General features: G+C 35.9%; 1 long non-coding RNA gene across 1 annotated transcript; it reads left to right on the top strand.

Moving 5' to 3' along the window:
- The first annotated feature begins 11,993 nt into the window (after window positions 1–11,993).
- On the top strand, window positions 11,994–16,978 carry LOC118483299. Its single transcript, XR_004870250.1, has 3 exons — window positions 11,994–12,434; window positions 13,584–13,636; window positions 16,295–16,978. It is a non-coding gene; the product is annotated as an uncharacterized LOC118483299 (long non-coding RNA).
- The last annotated feature ends 819 nt before the right edge of the window (window positions 16,979–17,797 follow it).

Below are 17,797 nucleotides of genomic sequence, written 5' to 3'. Positions count from 1 at the left end.
AGGATAGCAGCACGATGTGCTCCTGATAGTTGTTTAGAACACAACTTTCAAACACTTTAATAAACTAACATATGGCGATAGATCCAACCCAAATCGATGAAGCTAGAACCATAAATTAAATGATGAACGATATTTTGTCCTCGAAAGGATTGGCATTATAATTTATGCTCGAATCTTACTCGGTATCCACCAAGTCATATGCAGATTTAGTGTTTCATTTTCTGTAAAACACGAATCAATTTCGTATTTAAATGACATCCTCTGTTCTTACCCCAGTTCTGTTTCTGATCATTTCGTTCTTAGGAACTATAATCAAAACCTAAATGTGGATTATTTATCATCTGCAACACACAATTCGAACATTTCAACAAATAACACGAAAGAATAAACCAACAAGCGACAAGGAGTATTTAGTGAACAAAATAACTGACCTTCGGGGTGACAAACTTAGACCATTGAAAATGAACTGTTGCGCTTGACCCTGCTCTACATGCTCGAGATCAGATCTGACCTGCTTGACCAACAAATCGGCCTTCCTGCTCTCCGTTTTCCATAGCCACGTGTCTGCCTCATCCTTCGCCCCATACCTGGACAACAGAGTCTGCAGTTGCTGCAACTCCACTCTCTCCGTCTGTGCCAGCTGGGGTTTTTCCAACATCTTGTTCCAGCTTGTGCTCGACAACTGCTGCCAAGTTAAAACAAAAGAGTCTTTTCATTTATTGTTTTAACAAATTCTCAAAAAAAAAGGAACAAAGTTAATTTACCAATGTGCTTAAATTCTTTTCTCCTAGATTCTTTATCAACAACATCATGCCTCTAGTCGTGCGTTTTACTTTTTTCTACATAGACCCCATTGGTCTCACCATTGCTATGACCATTTGTCTCTATCATCTTCATATCCTCCTCCAAAATTACTGGTCATCATATTTGCAATGAGAGATAATTAAAATATGCACAACAAATGAAATTTGCATACATATGCCAACATCATTATTTAGAAATAAATCATCTGTACAAATCTCCGTATCTTCTCATACAATCCATTCTATTCGACAACCACGCCTATTAAAACTTCTTAGGTTTTCTCGAATTCTGATAATCTTTATTTCTTACATCTATAAACAAGTATTTTACATGTAAAACAGAGTTGTTTGTGTCGATATCAGTATCAACCCCTAGCTTTATATTCACAGAGGAGTAAAGGTATAAGTGTATAACAACTGAAGATTAACATCCTTGCATCGCATGGAAAAATCAGTTGTCATATATGCAAACATCCCGTGAAATCCTCCAAATCGAGCATGGAGAAACCACTATCGTTTACCTTTAACAATCTCTTGATGAAACTCACATCGCACGAAATGAGTAATCCGCCTGTTAACTAGAATCTGAACTTATTTTGCAACATGTATATTCAATTTCAAAAAGCTGAATAAAGTATTCAAAATTCAAATCCCTAGTTAATCAAATAGACTTCAACACACAAATTTGTACGAAGCATAATTTCAGATCTAATCTCATCATCCGGAAAAAATGTTACAAAAATGCAACATTATAAAACCAAATTCACAATTGAATTAGTATTTTTTTTTCACGCGATCATACAAGCAGTTTGAGTGATAGACATTCAATTCTCGTTTCAGAACTTTTGATTTTTTTCGTATTAATCGAACATGTATGTGTTCTTGAGCCAGTTCTTGAGCTTTCTACTCTTCTAGATTTGAAACTGAAAGGCGAATCCAATATATTACAAGTTTAGAGGTTTGTGTAATAAGTTTCAAATAAGTTTTACATGTTAAATTAGAAGTGTTTCAATTAAAAACCTTGCAAATGACATAAACTCTCTGCATTTTTGCAGATAATACAAATAAAAAGAAACAAAGATCACAGAGATGACGTATTATACCTGCTAATCCAGTAAATCAACACACCGACTGCTCGTTCCATCTTCGTCGCACTCATCCGGTAACCTAATTCATATCTTTCACTTCCTCCAAACCCTAACGTTTGGTATCTCTAAACCCTAGGAATTACATCAGAACGGGAACTAACAATTTGCTGAGGTTTGCCTATGTCTTTAATTTCTTCTAAATCGGACCGGCAACGGTGAAATTTGACGGTTTAGGGTGGTGGTGGTGGTGGTACGGCAGCCGGAGTGTGAACGACAGTGATCGGAGGGTGGTGCCCAAGGTAGCAGATGGTGAATAGGTTTGTAAAATTGTGTGACCAAAATACCCTTCCGTGTGTTTTTATAATTAAAAGCATTGGATTATATCACAACCGTAGATTACTTTGATCTAAGGGCTCCTAATGGGGTTCCCCTGTTCCCCACTTTTTTGGTGTTCCCCAATGAACCTCACACTATATATATATATATATATATATATATATATATATATATCAGTTTGTACATATAAAACAAAAAGGTACAACTGAGTACATAATACATAACAAAACACTAAACAAACAAACTAAGTGTCACACCCCTATTTTCCACGTGTCACCGGTGGGCCCGGTGGGGAGTATCGTGACGTAATTGATATCATCATAGTCAAACAACACAACATATAAATGCACAGCGGAAGCAAAAGATATAGATTTATTTCAACTGAATAAATTGTAATGTTTAAGTATCACAAAACAGTCTAAACAGATCCACAGGCGCCTCAAATAAAAAGGAAACTTGTTCAACAGACTTTGACATCTAAAGCTTGCGAGACTTGAGTAATGATGCCTGGAGTAGCCAGCCTATTACGTATAGTACCTGCACTTATCCTTTTTGGAAAATACGTCAGTTTGCACTGGTAAATACAACTTAACTGACTCATTTTGAAAATGTTTAGAAAATTGATTTGAATGCACTTAGGCAAAAATATTTTATAACTTGGGACAATTATTCAAAATAATCTTGTATACAGTTTTACTCATTTGTCCTCCATTAGGGCCGGTTTATAAGGCCAGACTTAAGTTAACTGACACGCCACAGGTATAATGCCCACAAGGTCGATTCCTTATAGTGGTATACCAGTTTTTACATAATGCATCTGTCAGGTGTACGCCTACACCCCGTGCTTAGGTCGTGGCCATTTCATGAATGATGCCAAGGATATCTGGGACATGGTCATTTAACCCCCAAGGGCCATACACCAAATAATACATATCAAACAGGTTATGTAAATACATCAATCACAATACGATCTAAATGACTACATACACCCGACCAAGCGGTACTTTTATAGTACCGTATCCCAAGCCCGTATAGGGAAAATAAGTTAAGAGTATTTACCTGAGCAAAGTATAAATCAAATACAGCAAGTGCACGTAGCTTTTACTGGGCTCCTAATCTGGAACGAAGGTTTTTAATAACCTATTAGAATCCTAACGGGTCTTTAATTAAGCCTAGACTTAGACCGGTTAGTTTTCAAAAGGAAGACACGGTTCGAACGCATGATAAAGCGAAGACCGGTTTAGAATGTGGTTTTGACCCGACAAGCTTGCATGCTTGTTTAATATTGGTAATTTAAACACATTCTGGATTTTGAGACAAAAACGATATGGTTTGACCTGTTTCGGCTAATATATGCAAACTAGTTACATAAGCCGATCCGAACGCGAAAAGTGCGTAACGAGTAACCAAAAGAGTCATATACAAGTTTCCTAAGTTAACATGCCTTAAATATGTTGTGACATCAGTAAGATATCTTCTATTATGCCCCATATGAATTTATACTCAAATTATGCCTCGCAAGGGCATTTTGGTCATTTAAAAGGTTATAAAAGAGTTTAAATATAATTCTGAGTTTCGGATCTGACATACTCAGTAAAAATACTTAATTTACTAAGTTATATCAGTAGGGTATAACCTATATGTGAAATTTATCATTTCTAACCATACTATGCTCCGAAGGGGCATTTTGGTAATTTCACTTAAGGTTTAAAGGTCAAAATTGGAAATCTGACTTCAAAACTTTTGCTTACTGCTAAATTATAGAATTACTTAAAACATTAGTAGATATCAAGTCTTATAGATCTAGAATGGTTTTAATACATACTATGCGTTTAAAACGCTTAAAAATGCTTAAAATGGCGATTTTGAGCTATTTCTGGGTTCTTAAAGGGAAGCTGATATTTTTACTATTCCAGAAGGCTTAAAATATTCTATTTATCATATTAGATCAGTAGAAAAAGGTTTGGTGTCAAAAGGTTTGGTAAAACTCATTTTATAGCCTAAGAGGGTAAAACCGACAACTACCGAATTAAGCTTAGAACTCTAGGTTATGATCAGCCTAAAAATAAATAAAAATCTCCAAAAATCACAAAAATATTATTTTACATCAGCAGGTATAAGGTTTGGTATCAAAAATTGGGTTTAGATAGGCTATATGTTAATTACACCATTTAATTACTAAAAGGCTTTCTAATTACGCTATTGAGCGTAACTCCTAATCTAGACCTCAAACTGATGTCAAATTTTAGGTACGAGTTTATAAATCAGTACCTAAGGTTTCTACTCTTTTACATTTTCAAAATTCATGCTTTAAGGTCATTAGGGCATAATAGTCAATATTTAGGCGATTAATGGAAACATGCATATAAATTGGATAACTAATGAACCAAGTTGTATAATCACAGAGGGTTATACTTATAGGTAACTTGGTCCTAATAAGGCTCTAAGGCATTCCTAAATCATGCTCAAACGGGTCAGAACTGAAAGTCAAAGCATAAGTCAAACTATGCGACTTTCGGTCCCGAACCGAGCATAAACTGAAAATTGTCGAGTTGAACATGTTTAGACATGTCCTTACATTAATTACCAAGTTATATTAATGTCAAAACAGGTTGCATAGCTTCTACATTGCTAATTATGCATTTATTTGAAAATAGGCTTCCTGTTGACTTTTTATTATCAAGTTTGACTCGACAATTGACCTAATTAGAGTGGGAATCAGATGGTGACCTTTTAAGGGTTTAATGCCCACATAATTACCAACTCATAGGGCTTTCAATTTGAATTTTGACTGGAGCAATTAAGATTAATGACGAAGTCAAACCTTAATTATGACGGTTTGACTAAACGCTAATAAACTAAGCAAAACTGGATTAAAGGAGGTTAAGCATACTTACAGTAGTCCTAATCACAACTAATGATCACTAGGAAAGATGCTTGAGCTCCAGGAACCTCCAAGAAGTGAGATGAGAAGGTTACAAGTGAATGAGCAAATGAAAACCCAAGTTCATGGCTTTATATAGGTTTCTTGGATCATTAAGATCATGCCAAACAAGTCTACGAATGTTATGGGATCATTCCAAGTGTCCCTATACTCTTTAAAACCATCAAACAAGCTCCAAGTATTGAAAACCAGGCATCTAAGTCGGTTAAACCGACTGTAACAGGAAGCTGCCAACATTTTCTGCATCTGGGGACCTTAGGCAGCCCGCGTAAGGATCCATAAGGATCTTACGCGCCCCGCGTGGCTAGTCTGATCCGGTTACAAAGTTTCATAAATTGCAATTTCAGTCCCTGGTCCTTCCAAACTTGATTTTAACATGGTTTCTTGCACTATAAACCCCCCAAACTTGACTTTTAAGGACCCTAAGTCATAAACCAACTTTGTTTGGTCCCCGATTATTCATACGTTCACCGAAAAGTCTTAAATTTCAATATTGACGTTTTTAACCCCTCGTATACGAATATTGTCATAACTTTCTCATATTTTATCGAAATCTTGTGAAATTTTTATCACACATTCTAGTGAGTATAATTTATCATTACAAAGCTTAGGGTCTGCTAAAAGGTCACTCAGAGGTATACTTTAAACATGTTGACACTTTTAACCCCTGTAGTTTGTAATTCCTCACTTTCCTTCACAATTCGCTTCGTATGATCCATGATTTATTCGTTTAAGGGTATAAACATCTTGTAGGGTTATTGAAAGATATATTTATCTGATGTTGACATTTTGAACCCTTATATTCATATACTTTCCTTGTTTGTCAACTTTAGTCCTTCATACGTAATCTTTCACACGTTCAAAGCTTATGACACGTGTCAATACATTATTGGACATGAATTTTCGAGGTGTTACACTAAGGTACTAATCCTCGTGCGGTGGGGATGGTGGGAGGGGAAGTGGAGGCAACCCAGCGAGCTCTCGTAGAGCAACGAGCGTCTCGACGATCCAGTCAATGCGTGCGCCCTGACGTCTGAGGCGCCGGTCGAAGTCCCGAGCCACCTCACGCGCTGCCGGAGGCAGTTCTGTGACAACCCTCATAATTGCAGGTACTGTACAATTAATTAATTCTAATTATGTGCTTAATAACTATGCTTGATAACAACTGACACTCTAAACTGCTTGCTGATTTAAGTTACAAACATACATGTGCATCACTTTACATACAGTCACTCCATTTATTTCATACAGGCTCTTAGTGATAAACCCGATGCACAAAGCACAGTTAGCACCGTGAGCGGATAACTCAGACATATGCTGACAATGCCAGCACACAGACAGACAGTATATTGAGGCCAGTATGAGCCAGGGACAAAGTATTACACTAGTATGGGTGTAGGGAAGTGAGGACCATAAGACTGTGTCACTAGGTGATAGTTTGAGTGCCGGAAAGTGCCTAAAACGCAATTTAAATACAGAATTCCGCATTTTCAGCGACAATTCAGCTTTTAACACACTCATATTATACAGAGTATTGACTAAATGGTCCTGGACACTTTCCTAAGTGTTGGAATTAATTTCGTTACAAAAAGATGCACAAAAGACGCTATACGGGACAATTAAATGCTTTAACGGAACGATACGAAACCGAACAACCAGAAATTACCCGAGACACGAAAATATTGTCAGAAATATTATTTTATCATTTTAAATTATTTATGGTCACAAAAATCCCCATACACCATGTAAACATGACATACACCCACTATTCTAGAAAATACCCTTAACCTCCTAACTATTTACCTATTAGTTACCAAAATTTTACACTTTACCCCCCCCCCCCAACCGAATTTGCAGCCTAATTATTACCATATATTTTGTTGAGATTTTTATTCCTTGTAATCTTCATTTGATTGGCCAAAGATCTATGTAATTATCACAATAGGGTAGGAGGTTCATGGTTCCAAGATTTCTCATCATAGCATTAGAACCACACTCCAAACTCACCTCTCTCTCTCAAACTCGGTCCCCCCCTAGCTGAATTTACATTCACCACCACTTAATCATTCATCTTCTCCAACTACAAGTCCATTTCCAAGCTTGAAGATCATTAATGAAGGTAGCAAGTTGAAGGAACTTCAAGGAAGCTTTGTTCTAATCTTATCATCATCTTTTCTCTTCATCTTTGCACTAGATTCATCCCTAGCCTTAAGCTAGTAGTAAGTCCTTGCTAAACCCTTGATTTTGTTGTTAAAAGTTGTAGCATGATGCCATTCACAAGAACATTGAATGAATGAAAACAATAAATAAACATGCTGATTCACATTTTCAGCCGACTTCAACGGGCTGTAACTGGACCGTTTTAAATTTAAAAACTGATTTTCTGAAGCCTAAAATATGCATTTTGGAATAACCAAACAAATGACACTGGAATCGTAATTTTTCGAGGTCGTTTACTATTTTTCAAAGACTATTTTTGGGCAGCAGCTCAAGCTGCATTTTTACTGCAGAAAAAGTGTGTTGTATTCGGAGTCATAACTTAAAACCTGAGTAGAATCGACTCATGGAATTTTTACAGTAGTTGGTCACCGTTGTCACGATGATCCTCCAACTGGGATTTCATCAATCGGACTTACGGTTAATTTTTAGTGAATTATTCCGTAAACTGCAATTAGAAAGTAACAAATCTGATTGCAGTTGGGTAAATGAATTTCTATAAAATATTGGTAACGAACTGGACCCTGATATTTTTACACAATAGAACTTGGATTGTATGAGTCATTCTGTAAAAATTTGGGAATTTTTGGAAAAGTTTAACTATTTTACAAAAATCCTCGAAAACAGTCCAGTTTTGGGTGATGAAGCTGAAATAAAGTAAGTAATGCTTTGTATATCTATATGTCGGTTTGATTGTTGAAAATGATCTACAGGGTATATGTAAAAGAAAATGATATGCTATTAAAGCATGGACACCTCTATTTACAAAAGATACTATGGCGAAATTTTCCAAAAATCCTAACACTTAGTAAATATTTTCGGGACAAGCGTTACTAGTATATTCTAGACTAAGTTTTTCAAGCATAAAACTCGCCATAATTTTTATAACAAAATACGGAATATTGGGGGTTGGTTTCATACACGAACATGGTTAAATATATGTATTCTCTAAAATGGGACTTAAAAATATAATCCCAATATGAACAGACACATGTAAAATATCCCATCCTTGGGAAGGAGTGCCGACGTCATCATACCGGGCGATGTAAGAATGGGAAGTGTGACAACTGTGGCAAAGTGGGACACAACAGGGAAACATGTTGGAGTGAGACGAAGCGTGGAAAGAAAGGAAAGGGGAAAGATAAGGGATGTTATACCTGCGGGGATATGAGGCACTTTAGGAAAGATTGCCCAAGGGAGATTAAGCAAAATCATGGGAAAGATGTCTAACACCGGAGCCAGAGAAGCACGCCAGGAATCCAAGCATGGATATCGGTACGTCCCATACTACTCAATGTTATGCCTCTGTATTGCCAAATACTGTTTCAAATTCTACGATTCGCACCTCTAGAGTTCGAGAGTATAATTGGTTTAAGCAGCGAGTAAGTAGATATTCCAGTACCCATTAGAACTATCTTAAGGGAAGCTTCGATGTGATGCTTGGGATGGACTGGTGGTCGAACAACCAGGTGAAGAAGGTTAGCCGCATCCAGATGACGAACGGAGAAACGACCGTGGTTCATGGAACAGGATACGCTCCTACGGATTATCAGGCATTGAAGATACGAAAGCTTTCGCACAATGGGTGTGTTGCCCTCTGGGCTCATGTCGTGGACAAGGGAGCCGAAGAACCAAAACTCGAAGATATCCCTGTGATAAAAGAATATCCTGAAGCCATCTCCGAAAACTTGCCAGAATTATCTACTTAATGACAAGTCGAATTTTGCATCAATTTGATTTCCAGGCGCCGCGCTTGCAGCCGATACACCTTGGCAATTTACACCTTTAGACATGCAAGGATTGACAGTGTAGCTTCAGTAGCTGATAGAGAAGGAAGATAACAGACTAAGTTTCCCATTTTGGGTAACCCCAGCTCTGCTCATCAAGAAGAAGGATGTGACTTTCAAATGAGCATCAATTACTAGGAGCCGAACGAGCTAACCCACGAGAGTCGGTGACTCTCGTTAAGGATTAACGAATTACGTATTTAACTAACTGTGAGGATCCAACTACTATTACACGACTGATTGATGATCAAGTGTCGTTAGCGATGAATTCAGGAAGAAAGTATATCGGGGAAATCGTGGGACGATAACTTGTTTTAGACGCATACAAGATGGTGTTTCCTACACAATGCACAAAACCGAGTTACACAGAATACGAAACCTTGAGGATCTAGAAAACATATGATTAGGACCCTTGGGAACCCAGGTCCAAACGTGTAAAGGTTGTTACTTAGACACCATATCTGTTAACTCAATCGAACACCATTAACCTGACATATATGCCATTTCAGTTAACAGAACAGAAAATACTTGAAATTCTTTCGTTTAAATCTTCACTTTTGCTTCTAGCCGAGTAGATGTTTGCATCTCTACTCCCCTTAAAGTAGTTGCATCGCTTTGATTTTCTTCCCTGAGAGCGAACACACATTTGCTTCGATACTTGGTCATTACCTCATACTCATTGTCTCATCACTTGAAAACTCACATGTTACGCGTGCACCATCTGCTATGCATATGGTTTCATTTCGAACGTTTCATTAAAATTCAAATATGATGTTGCTAAATCTAACTACTGGTTCGTGATTCGAATGGCCTACATTATTGTAACGGTTGACTCTTTGCTATCAAGTCAACACACTTTCTTGAAAACTTCTTTTGTTTCAAGATACATTGATGGTTTATTTTTGTAACCATGTTGGGAATTCCCTTGTTGATACATACGTTTATTGTCGGGTTACGCTGAAAATAAGTTCAATTGCTTGAACTTATCCATTTCGTATATCTGGTTTAAGACGTCATGTGATGTATTGGGAGAATCATATTCAAATATTTTTGCAAAAGTTCTTTCATTACGAGTCGTAGTAGATTCGGTTGGTCTACGACTCCACTAAATCATTTGATTGGTTTCAATGCCTTGCGGTGATATCTTCACAGAATTGAGCTTGCGCTAAGTTGGTTTCTCATTTTGTACACGGATTTTAATTATTTAATTGCTCTAAATCCGTCTCCTTTATCACGATTAAAGCGGTCTCAACACAGTTGTGTGTTAAGGCAATGGTACATAGATTCATTCCATAGCACAATGTACCTCTTAACAATTCTTTCATTGACTAATCGAATACCTTGAGGTATTTAATACTTTCTCACCTTCGATCAAAAACAGCGGCTCTTTGATATTCTTTGATCAACTGGAAACTTTACGACATTGTGTAAATCAAACCTTCGGGTTGTCTTTGTACACTTTCATTTGATTTCAGGCACGGTAAACTTGTTTAGTCACCACCATTATTGAATCTCGTCATTACGACACCCTGTGGTGTCATTATCTTGTGCTAATCATGGTCAACTGTTTCACCCAAAACTACATATACTTTTGTTTGAACTGAGTCATTTAAACATTCCTGATTCAACTACGAATCAAGACCGGGATACACCAACTTCACTTATATTCCGTTCGGTGTACCTTCGAAACTTAAGAGTGCCAACACACTAAGCCTTTCCGTTCATTTAGTCGGGAGATTTACAGATCACCTTACTACTACATTTGGGTTATTGATTTTGAGTTCATATAGCTGATGCTACGGTTGTGAAAACTCGTTGGCATATTGTGACCGACTATCTAAGTATCCTAATAGACAAAACTCCTCTTTGTGGAACCCCTATTAACTGGATTACACTAGACTATGCGTCGATACGTCTTGTACCCACGACACCAAATGCTAAAAGCACACACCTTTTAACCATTGGATTCGTGACGTTATATATTCTTGGACTCACTTGATGTGAATAAGGTTTGTTTCGGTTTGGTGACTATTTGCCTCGATACTATTCATATACATACATGCATAACGAAACCCTAGGGAGTTAAGGTAGTACAAATTTCGAGGACGAAATTTTCTTAACAGGGGGAGAATGTGACAACCGTCACAATTGCAGGTACTGTACAATTAATTAATTCTAATTATGTGCTTAATAACTATGCTTGATAACAACTGACACTCTAAACTGCTTGCTGATTTAAGTTACAAACATACATGTGCATCACTTTACATACAGTCACTCCATTTATTTCATACAGGCTCTTAGTGATAAACCCGATGCACAAAGCACAGTTAGCACCGTGAGCGGATAACTCAGACACATGCTGACAATGCCAGCACACAGACAGACACTATATTGAGGCCAGTATGAGCCAGGGACAAAGTATTACACTAGTATGGGTGTAGGGAAGTGAGGACCATAAGACTGTGTCACTAGGTGATAGTTTGAGTGCCGGAAAGTGCCTAAAACGCAATTTAAATACAGAATTCCGCATTTTCAGCGACAATTCAGCTTTTAACACACTCATATTATACAGAGTATTGACTAAATGGTCCTGGACACTTTCCTAAGTGTTGGAATTAATTTCGTTACAAAAAGATGCACAAAAGACGCTATACGGGACAATTAAATGCTTTAACGGAACGATACGAAACCGAACAACCAGAAATTACCCGAGACACGAAAATATTGTCAGAAATATTATTTTATCATTTTAAATTATTTATGGTCACAAAAATCCCCATACACCATGTAAACATGACATACACCCACTATTCTAGAAAATACCCTTAACCTCCTAACTATTTACCTATTAGTTACCAAAATTTTACACTTTACCCCCCCAACCGAATTTGCAGCCTAATTATTACCATATATTTTGTTGAGATTTTTATTCCTTGTAATCTTCATTTGATTGGCCAAAGATCTATGTAATTATCACAATAGGGTAGGAGGTTCGTGGTTCCAAGATTTCTCATCATATCATTAGAACCACACTCCAAACTCACCTCTCTCTCTCAAACTCGGTCCCCCCCTAGCTGAATTCACATTCACCACCACTTAATCATTCATCTTCTCCAACTACAAGTCCATTTCCAAGCTTGAAGATCATTCATGAAGGTAGCAAGTTGAAGGAACTTCAAGGAAGCTTTGTTCTAATCTTATCATCATCTTTTCTCTTCATCTTTGCACTAGATTCATCCCTAGCCTTAAGCTAGTAGTAAGTCCTTGCTAAACCCTTGATTTTGTTGTTAAAAGTTGTAGCATGATGCCATTCACAAGAACATTGAATGAATGAAAACAATAAATAAACATGCTGATTCACATTTTCAGCCGACTTCAACGGGCTGTAACTGGACCGTTTTAAATTGAAAAACTGATTTTCTGAAGCCTAAAATATGCATTTTGGAATAACCAAACAAATGGCAATAGAATCGTAATTTTTCAAGGTCGTTTACTATTTTTAAAAGACTTTTTTTGGGCAGCAGCTCAAGCTGCATTTTTACTGCAGAAAAAGTGTGTTGTATTCGGAGTCATAACTTGAAACCTGAGTAGAATCGACTAATGGAATTTTTACAGTAGTTGGTCACCGTTGTCACGATGATCCTCCAACTGGAATTTCATCAATCGGACTTACGGTTAATTTTTAGTGAATTATTCCGTAAACTGCAATCAGAAAGTAACAAATCTGATTGCAGGTGGGTAAATGAATTTCTATAAAATATTGGTAACGAACTGGACCTTGATATTTTTACACAATAAAATTTGGATCGTATGAGTCATTCTGTAAAAATTTTGGAATTTTTTGAAAAGGTTAACTATTTTATAAAAATCCTCGAAAACAGTCCAGTTTTGGGTGATGAAGCTGAAATAAAGTAAGTAATGCTTTGTATGTCTATATGTCGGTTTGATTGTTGAAAATGATCTACGGGGTATATGTAAAAGAAAATGACATGCTATTAAAGCATGGACACCTCTATTTACAAAAGATACTATGGCGAAATTTTCCAAAAATCCTAACACTTAGTAAATATTTTCGGGACAAGCGTTACTAGTATATCCTAGACTAAGTTTTTCAAGCATAAAACTCGCCATAATTTTTATAACAAAATACGGAATATTGGGGGTTGGTTTCATACACGAACATGGTTAAATATATGTATTCTCTAAAATGGGACTTAAAAATATAATCCCAATATGAACAGACACATGTAAAATATCCCATCCTTGGGAAGGAAATACGAATACACAAGCATGAGAAGTATTATTACTAAAATATTAAAGACACTTTAAAACGTAACTCAAAGGCACTAATCAATACTAAGACAAGGCACGACCCGTTCATCTAATAGACGTTAGACCATTGTAGGTAGTCGTGTTCGCTGAGGAGATTTGGGTTACGAGTACCGAAGACGCAATATTGTGAGTTCATGTCCCCTTTTTCTCTTAACTACTTTCAGTTTTATACTTCGGGGGTGAAATACATGTTACAATTTTTACAGACATTACAGACATTTACATATTTTTACAGACAATTACAGACACTTTTATACATGGTATGATTAGCTAAGGAATTTACTGTTAGATCACGTGAATGGATAGGCTATTATCGTAAGACCATTAATGTCACACCCCAACCAATGGCGGAAACATCGGGATGAGACGAAGTGTGAAGATTGCTCGAGACATCATAACGCTATTTGTGACAATAATTTAATAATCCAAATTTCATTTCCAAACTTCAAGTAGTCATCAATACAAGATCCCAAATAACAACAAGTTTAATCAAAATAATAAACCAACATAACCAAAATGCGATACAACATATTAAACCTAACGTCTAAAGTGTGTATCTAGGCATCGTGCTACCTCTTTCATTTCATCATCATCAACGTGTAACATGTTTAAAATAATTCAATGCAAAAGCAAAGACGAGTATACAAGTTTGGTACATACATAGCATAAGATAAAAATGTGAACAATTCCTCATAGCAAGCATGCGATTCAAGATAAACATTAAATATGGCATGTGTATAACATATCAAACCAAGAAAACGCAACTTGCTCATGACATAACCAAAGTTTCAGTAGAGGCGGGTCGTTAATCCTATAGCGCTACATATGTCAAGGTTTGGGTCGTACGAAGTTAATGATAAGTTCAACACATAAGAATCACCCAAATTTAAAGTATCAAGTCATCACGTATACAAGCATGTTATAGGAATGTTCATGTGTTTAGACAAAAGTTCATGTGTAAGTTTCAATAGGTAAACATGTTACACCCCAAAAGTGATAAAAGTAAAAAGGGGGAAATACGAGTTTACTCACAATATTGCAAATGCTTCCGATTATCCAAGTGTTGACGAGGGTACGAGTTTGGGAGGATGGAACACCGAGGTCACCCTATAAGGGCAGATGATGGTGCATGAGTAAACGAAATTCCAAGAGAATGAACGAGAGTGGTTATCTAAGATATGCATTACGTGAATGCCTTAGTTATTCATCAATTAATTAGAGGAATTACTCACATAATTTATCTAAATATCAACTTTTAATGTTATAAAAGGATTATTTAATTTTAGAGTCTATTATACAAGAGAAAATATATATATATATATATATATATAGGATTAGGATCTTGAGTGAACAACTTCTTGAGAGTGAACTGAGTGAACTAATCTTGGCCATTGATCAATTTTTAGATTAAAAGGGTAAGATTGACATTAGCCAATTACTTTTAATTAAAATCCCTTAATTTTCTCCTCTCTTAACTCTCTCTCATTTTTAATTATTTCTCTATTATTTTAATTATAAGAGATTGAAGGGCTAATGTTTTTTTTAAATAAACTGTTATGTTCCTTTTAAAATTAAATATTAAACTTAATTAAATTATGATTTTTAACATATGTGTATACAGGTCAGTATATACAAGACTTATACACTTGTGTATTATTACATCTTGTTTTCACGGGTCAGTATAAACCAGATTTATACACTTGTGTATTATTCAAGTACATATGTGTATACGCGCCGGTATATACCAGACGTATACACCTGTGTATTATTCAACTACATAGTGTATACATGTCGATATATACCAGACTTATACACTTGTGTATGACTACATATTGTTTCCACTATACATCTTTTCATCAAACATTGATCTAATACATATATGTATAGAGAATGTAATTAAATACTTTTAATTGTTTTCTAGATGGAACAATATTTGATAATGTTTGTATTTTTTTTTTAAATTATGAAATATTAAGTTAGGTAATATGTGAGAGAAAAAATATCTAGAGAATGTAATTAAATATTCTTTTAATTGGAAAGAGAAATCAGGAGAGAGAAAAAATTAATTAATTAAATGAAGATAGAAATATACAGTTATACCCTTATGTCTATTAAAATATATGTAAGTTACAAAAGATAATTACAATCTTGCCATTAAAGAAAAAATCTAGATCTACAAAATCAATGGTCAGGATAAGTTCATTTTATTCACAAATAAATCATTGTTCACTCATGAACCCTACCCTATATATATATATATATATATATATATAAAGATTATTTGTTAGGATTATTAAAGAAAAAGAATTTGAATAAAAGTGTTTAATCCATAAACGTTTTAAGGGTTTTAATAAAAAGGGAAAATGAATTTTAAGAATTAAATCCCCAAAAAAAAAATAGTAAAAACCAACCCAAACCGGACTAGAACTCAAGACCTTGTGTATACGTGCACATAGCCTAACCAAATGAGCTACGTGACTAAACAGCTTAGATCTTTGGTTTTAATTTATTTATATAGAACTTAGGTTGATTTTTATAATCTGCTCATAAGTATAAACAAAAAAAAACTCAACTAATTTGTAGAGGACAAGACTCGAACTCGCGCCCCCACGGTTAATAGGAACAATATCAGCCACTGCACTATGCTTCTAATTTGTGATTTTACTTAGATATTTATTTCATTTACATAATAACATAATGTCATCTTCTTCCTTATAAAAAAACCATATACGTAAGCTGTTACTTATGAAACTCACATGTTTTGTTGTTTGAACATTATAAAAGAGTTAGAATGAAGTAAGTATCGACTGATGACTAAGCGAAAATCAAAATGGACAAGAAAAATTATACCGAACACAAGACGAGTCGAATCGATGTTTCTCCGGAAAGTCTCTGTTTGATCTCTTCGAACTCCGGTGACTCGTTATCGAACATGGAACGAAATGACGTCGACGTGATCCCGGTCATGAACCCCCGACGTCGTCCTCGTGACTCCAACGAGTTGCGGTTCCTCCGGAGTTGTTGACGCGCACCAGATGATTCCGAAGGCTTGGTTGCAAGTTCTCCGGCGGCGTCGGCTTCATTCCGGCCGCGTGTTACCGAACACAGGGGTGAGAGGGTGTGTCGGATGGTTGTGTAATGGAGAGCCGATGGTTTGTTTTTTTTTGTTTATAGAAGAGAAGGTTGGGTGCAGATGTCGTTCATATAGCGTTTCTCAAGTCCGACGCTTGGTAGTGGGTCATTATTGATTTAATTTGGCTTCTTTGTAGGCTTGTAAGTTGTAATGGTGTTTGAACTAAATACAACAACCTCATGGTTCTTTGCTGTCATCATTTGGGCGGCAAAAGCATTCGAAAGGTTTTAATATAATCAAGTGTATAACATTAAAGTTGGTAGAACAAACCGACTTCCAAGATGCGGCGCTGGTTCTTTTTTTTTTCAAAATGAAAGTTTGATAATTTGCACAATGGCCCCCTTATGTTTAAAATTTAGATAACTAGGTAATTTAACTTGGTTAGGTTATATAACTTAGTTAACTTGTATAATCTAACAACTAACTAAGTTATTTCTTTTTTTTTTTTTTTTATAAAAACAAACAAGACTTTTATTATTAATTAATTTAATTAACTAAACAAATAAAATAAATAACCATATCCATAACAAATTAAATTTAAGATAAAGATTGTTCGACGATTATAACGAAACGACGAATACAAGGGTACAAAGTTTCCAAAATAGGAATACGAACAACGGTTTCTAAATATGGGAAGTTATGAAAACGTGGAGCGTTACAGTCTCCCCTGCTTTATGAAATTTCGTCCCGAAATTTATTGAAGGGGAGGACTTGAAAGAGTTTTGGCAAACAAAAGAGGATTGATTAAAATTGAGGCTTTGGAGTTTGAGACAACAGAGAATAATTGAGGGATATGGGTGAACGATCGATCTAATAACGATTATGAGTATAAGAATAGCATAAGTATCGGATAGACGAAGTGATGTGCTAAGAATGAACTTTCGTCGTGACTAATCGGATATCGCGCGCTTAGCAATGCGTTTGTGAGTTGTTAAAGTTTACGTATTAGGTCTAAGTAGGTCTGCAAAACACTGAATTTCTCATGGCACGTTTTACGAAAGTTTGGTAGCATGGTGGAAACACTTATATATAGGAAGTACCAGCGGCGTATCCACCATGTTTTGGCCATGTTACGTCCGTTTCGTTATTCGTGTCATGTTACGTTCCGTGTTTTACCATACACAATGGTACACTCTATGGTTTCTCATACGCCC

The sequence above is a fragment of the Helianthus annuus genome, chromosome 10, assembly GCF_002127325.2.
Source record: "Helianthus annuus cultivar XRQ/B chromosome 10, HanXRQr2.0-SUNRISE, whole genome shotgun sequence".
Classification (NCBI taxonomy): Eukaryota; Viridiplantae; Streptophyta; class Magnoliopsida; order Asterales; family Asteraceae; genus Helianthus; species Helianthus annuus.
The sequence above is the reverse complement of the archived record's forward strand: the minus strand, read 5'-3'. Positions and strand labels throughout refer to the sequence as shown.